This window comes from Bos grunniens, chromosome 6 (assembly GCF_055505025.1).
Source record: "Bos grunniens cultivar Pamir isolate PY7600 chromosome 6, Bosgru_T2T1.0, whole genome shotgun sequence".
NCBI lineage: Eukaryota > Metazoa > Chordata > Mammalia > Artiodactyla > Bovidae > Bos > Bos grunniens.
Window position 1 is genome coordinate 48,645,686 of NC_141170.1, and position 6,143 is coordinate 48,651,828.

General features: G+C 39.4%; 1 pseudogene; it reads left to right on the forward strand.

The window, feature by feature from the left end:
• Positions 1-1,570: 1,570 nt before the first annotated feature.
• LOC147370671 (oligosaccharyltransferase complex subunit OSTC pseudogene) lies at positions 1,571-2,030 on the forward strand (annotated as a pseudogene).
• Positions 2,031-6,143: the final 4,113 nt, after the last annotated feature.

Genomic DNA, 6,143 nt, shown 5'->3' on the forward strand with positions numbered 1-6,143 from the left:
AGCAGTAAACAGGACAGCAAATCCTTGCCTTCATAAAGGGTTTATTTTAGCTCACAGAGCTGAGTAAACGAGGCAGCCACTCTGGGGAGTTCATTGCATAACATCCCTCTGATTTGGAAGGTGCAGAGGCAAAATTATGCAAATTGTCTGTCAACACCTCCCCAACTTACCTGGCTATTTGTTCATTTATTTTAGCCATGAAGGTTTACCTAAATGCTCTGAATTTCTTCTTTCTTGAATATCCCTTTAATGAGATCCCTTCTTCTGCTCACCTCCTTGATCCTGCTACTCAAATAGAGTTGCTAATGATGTGTGCATGTGCCAGACTTGCACAAATGTTGAGCTGCAAAACTGCTCTGTGTCTGTTAATTTCATCCTCCACTTGGGCGGGGATCCTTGAGTTAGAGCAGATGCTGCTTCCCGGGGGCTTTCGCGCCCATCGATCAGCTTTGTTGATGAAGGAGGGAAGGAAAGTTTCCTCTATGACTGCAGTTTGAATATAATTTATTGTGTTCTGAAAGAAAAGAGGCAAAAAGAAAAGGTCCTGATAGGCGATAGCACAAATGAATGGTGATGGATGACACTCAGATTTCTGTTGCAGAGGAACATGCTTGAAAGCCAAGAAATGATTGCAATGGCGAGGTGAAATTCCCCACAGCTCTGCTAGATGGGCTTCTTCTAAATGGCTAAGGTGCCTGTGGGAGTCCCATGGGGAATCCAGACTGATAAATAAAGAAAATGATAAAATTATCACATAGCATTTAAGAGCAAGGACACTATAAACAGATGGCACGGATTTGAAACCCAGCTCCACCCTTGAGGCAAGTTACTTAACATTTCCTCCTGTGTAAACAAGAATAATAGCAATTCCTTATTCTAGGGTTGGGAAGAGAACTAAATGAGTTACTATATAGAAAGGGATTAGAATAATGCCTGGCACTTACGAAGCTCCAAATCGATGTCTGCTCTGCTTGCTGTCATTTATGGTGAGTTTTGCTTTCTGCCAGGTCCCAACCTAAGCGTGCCTGTCCACAACTTCACTCTTGTTTTCACCACCACCACCTTCAGACACCACGATTGCCCTCAGTTTAGAGGAGGGAATGGCCACATACTTGCCTTCCAAATCCACTAAAATTTCTGACTTTGCTCCTCCCACTACTTAGGTTTTATATGAGTGTCTCCTGTTTGTTTATTCATTTGCATTTCCAATTATGTCTAGAAAAATATGTATAAGACTAGAAATAAATTCTCCAAAAGTATTCATAGGATTTAAAGGGTCTACTTTTCTTCCTTATATTTTTCAGTATTTTACAACTTAAAAAAAAATAAACAACAAAGGTCCTAGTGTATAAGCACAGGGAATTATATTCAATGTCCTATGATAAACCATAATGGAAAAGTAATCGATATGAAAAAGAATATATATACATATATGTATATATATATGTATAACTGAATAAGTTTGCTGTACAGCAGAAATTAACACAACACTGTAAGTCAACTATGTGTGAATAATTGAAAAAAAAATTTTTAAAAATAATTGTGGAGTCCTGCCCGTGCTGTGACCGACATGGAGGTTTTGAACCAAGTCCAGAGCTTAGTGTTCGAGTGGCCCAACCTGAAGCTGAAGAAGCACAGCCCTGGTTACACACGCCATTGACCATGATGGTGTGCGTCCTGGTGATGGTGTCTCACTTCCTCACCACTAGAGAAGCAGTTTATGATGTAACTGCCAAAGTTCAAGTGTTGGCTTTGTGACTGATGAGCATGGGCAGCAGGCCCACAGCTTTCTTGGCCTATGAAATGAATGGACAGTATACTGGGAAGGACACATGTCCAGCTTCCTGTCTACAATGGGAGGTTTGGGTTTCATAGTCTTCAACTTATCCAAGGCACCAAGCACTCCAAAACTCAATTGACTTTTTCTTGTATTCACTGGATTCATCTGTGTCCTATGGAGTGTTTTCATGGCTAGAGTATTCATGAGAATAAAACTGCCGGACTAGCTGATGGGTGAGAATGCCTTTTGAGAAGAAATCAGTGGATACTGGATTTGCTCCTATTAATACAGTTTTAAAGGCTGTACCAACCCTCTGATTTGGAATATGGAAAACGATGAATGAAAAGCAGCAGGGAAGAAGCTCTAGTAAAAACATAGGAAGCGTATTAAAAGTCTGGGCTAGACTTCTTGGTGTCAAGGTGACAAGTTCACAGCAGTATCTTTTCTGCTGCCATAAACACCATGTACCAACAATGTTACATGGCATTTTCGTCTTAGTTTTTCACTACGTAAAGAAAAGTATTCCATTTCTACAGCTATCATATAGAATGAAGTATTTTCTACAACCCCCATATAGCATTTTTCTGGAGATGACATTTTTGACTTTCAGAAATTAACATAAAATCAGGAAGGGAGATCCCATGAGATGAGAGCCCTGGGCAGCTGAGCAGATTTCCCTGTGGTGCTTTGCCTTTAAACAGAGTGTGTGATGGTACATTGTCTCAGATATGCATGTAAGACTGTTTTCTGAACAGTATGATGTGTGAAAGGAGCAGAAATAATTTTTATAATTAAAAATAATGATAATAATTGTACGCTCTGTTTTTACAATGAAACATAGACAATGAATTTAAAAAACAGAGGAACAACAGATTTAGTCCATTCACCCTTTTCCTCAAATAGGGTAAATCCTCCTCATCAGAGCAAATTAATAAGAAATCAGGAACTCAGTGCTGTCCTCAGTGCAGAAGACAAGACTGGTGGATGCTCTTCTTGCTGTTTGCTGAGGGGTGGTTGCTGTCCGAAAACTTGCTTGACCTGTGAGATACCTGAGCCCATTGATGACATAATTCCACAGAAGGAATCTGTCATATACATACTGTGCTGAGAAATACTGCATCTGAATGAAAGTACATCTATACCCTAAACCATTTAAAACTAGGATGAAAATAAATAACAACAGCCACAGCACCTCCCCAACGAAAGGATGAATTGCTTAAATTTTAGGTGGTTTTGTTAGTTTCTTGTGGATTGGGCACTTCTATTTGCAGGGTCCTACCCTGATTCTGAGGTTAATTAGATGGTACTTGGAGCTGTAGAGACCATTTCTCCTTTAACGATACCACTCCAACTTTCATTTATCTTTTCCTGTTTCCTGCTCACTTGAAAAATCTGTTGAGAAGAGATTATAGGCTTGATAGATTTGATAAAAAAGGAAAAATTAAATAAAGGCAGTATTACCTCACATTCACCCCACTGAAGAAAGAAGCATGAAAACTCTAAGGTAGATTTTTCCAAGCGGAAGCACTCAATGGGGATTTGAAGTACTTCTCAGTCAGTCTGTAGTCTCCACCAACCCTTGGCCTCCATGAAAGATGGGTGATAGTAATGGAAGCAAAGCATATGTCATTTCTGTGCCCTCCCATACCAATATTAGTTTATTGTGACAATAGAAACTCAGGAGGAAAAACTAGAATTGTGCAAAGTGTCAAAGTGTGATAGAACTTTATATCAGTTATATATTACCAAACTAATGCTGTGCAATAAATCACCCTACAGCTAGTGGCTTAAAATAGCAATCGTGGTGTAGGGAAAGAGCAATTGGCCAGGATGGCGGTGGTCAGGCTCTCTCACCCCATGTACTCTCGCTCTCACCCTACATTTTGTAAATAATGATGTAACAGCTGAGATCATTTATAGCACTGCGCAGGGACCACCTGAAAAGCTCTTGCAATTGCCTTGTGTTGTGTTGCCGTGCATTGCGGCAACCATTAGAGAATAAAACACGTCTGCCTTGCGGCTGCGAATAAAGAATGTCTGCAGTTCCTACGGCTCTTCGCATCTTCTTCCAGCTTTTTATCTGCTTCCTAGCTCATGCCTTTTCTACCCTGGGTTCAGCAATCAGCCAGACACATGGGGAATTCCTTGGTGGTCCAGTGGTTAGGACTCCACGCTTCCACTTCAGGGATTACAGATTCGAGCCTTGGTTCGGAAACTAAGATCCTGCATGCCTTGTGGCCAAATAAAGTAATAGTAATAATAAATGAAGTCTCAACTAATAAAAATAAATAAATAAAAACCTTAAATAACCACCATGTATGAGTTCTCAGCTGAGCAGTCCTGTTCACCTGGGCCTGCTCCGCTCATCTTGACTGGGCTCAGCCCTGCATCTGTGGTCATCTGAAGGCTGGCTGGACGCTGGGCCTTTGCTGGGCTGACTTGGCCCTAATCCAGAGTCTCTCTCTCATCCTCGAGAAGGCTAGCACAGGCTATAGTAGATGTGCACACAACCTGAGTCTTGAGCTCGGTACTGACACATCGTCACATCTGCTTCGTCCCATTAGCCAAAGCGTAACACGAATCCAGCCCAGATTCCAGGGCTGGGGAAAGAGAGACTATCTCTTAATGGGAATGGCTCCAAAGGTTGTGGATACAAGGAGGGATTTAAAAAAATGGGGGCGACATTTGCTATCAACCTACAAGCTTAAAATATGGTGGGGTGTGAAATAAGCATAAGCAACAGTAATTGCAAAAAACATTTCACTGTTGAAATCGTTTTGAGACAGTATAAATCACAGGATTTTCATCATAAGAAACAAAAATGTTCAAACTGTTTATCAAGGACCACCTGAGAAGACATCTACCATCACCACATCAGATCTCGCCTCTGAACATCCCCCAAATCCAGAGGATTTTCCTCCCCACAAGGTCTCCTGATCTCAAGGCTTTTCTAACACAATCAAGTTTTGACATAACTTGGGCAATTATTCTTTTAAATACAGCTCAAAAAATTCATATTTAAAATTGCATACATATTCTGGTTGCTGTCATGGAAAGCTGTGTATGTGAAAGGATAAAAATGGACCAAGAATACAAAAAAGGGAAAATGATTATATTCAGATGAGGAGACGGTTATATTTTTCTCATTTTTCAAAATAGTCTTTGATGCTGGGGTCACACTATCTAACAATAAAAAAGGAAGAGATGTAAATAAGTTGAAAGCAAAGATTAACGAGTATTTTTCAACAGTCTACACATTGTACAGCAGCAAAAACTCAGTATTGTCTTTTCATTTTATCATCCTCGGGGCCAACAATGAAATATTCAAATGCCAAGAAACACAAAAGCAGTTAAGAATTATACTTGAGGAAGAGTAATGTGACTCTACTATCATTACTTAATTCGTACAAAGTGCCTTAAATAAGTGGTTTTATCTTCATCTTCTGATTTTTTTTTTTTTTTAGTAGACTTCTATGTTGGTGTCTAATGATGACAAGCCAGCAGGGCCCACATGCTGAAGCATATCTAACAGTGCAATCACAGTAATTTGAAAAAAAGTGACAAAAGAATAATCATGGTTATATATTCTCTTGGTGGTTTTGAATACAAATGCAAAAATGTGGGTAAATGTCACAATTAATGTATCTGAAGCCAAAAAGAAAGACCTGGCTCAGTAGGAAACATTTTAACTCAGAGCATCAAATAATCAAGTTAACTTAATATAATAGCAAAGGAAACATGTTCCATATTTTGTTTTCCAGAGTTTAGCATAAAGTTTTTAATCAGACACTTGATAAAACAATGCAGCATTATCTGAATCAGAAAAGTCATTTTTGCTCTTAAAATTATTTTTGTAGCTTGGGAGAGGTGAATTGATGATTCCATCCTAGTCCTAGATCCCACCCTTGCCTAATACTTCCCTACCAAAATCAGAAACAACCACAAGAAGAACATTTTATATCCATGCCAGTGGATTAACTAGCACAGAAATTAATATCCCCACTTTACTAATGAAGACACCAAGACACAATGAAATGTAAATAACTTGTTCAAGGACATATAATGGGTAAGAGGCAGGACTGGTTAGGATCACCTTTATGAGCAGCAGGAAAGGAGGGCACTGGGAGATGAGGTCTACTACTAAGAAAAATATATAATATTACACGCTTGTTAGAAATCAAAACTTCAAAAGCAAAAAGAAGATCTTACAAAATGCCTGTAATTCCGTGGGAGAGTGAAAAGGCTGGCTTAAAACTCAGTATTCAAAAAACCAAGATCATGATATCCAATCCCATCACTTCATGGCAAATAGATGGGGAAAAAATGGAAACAGTGACAGACTTTACTTTCCTGGGCTTCGAAA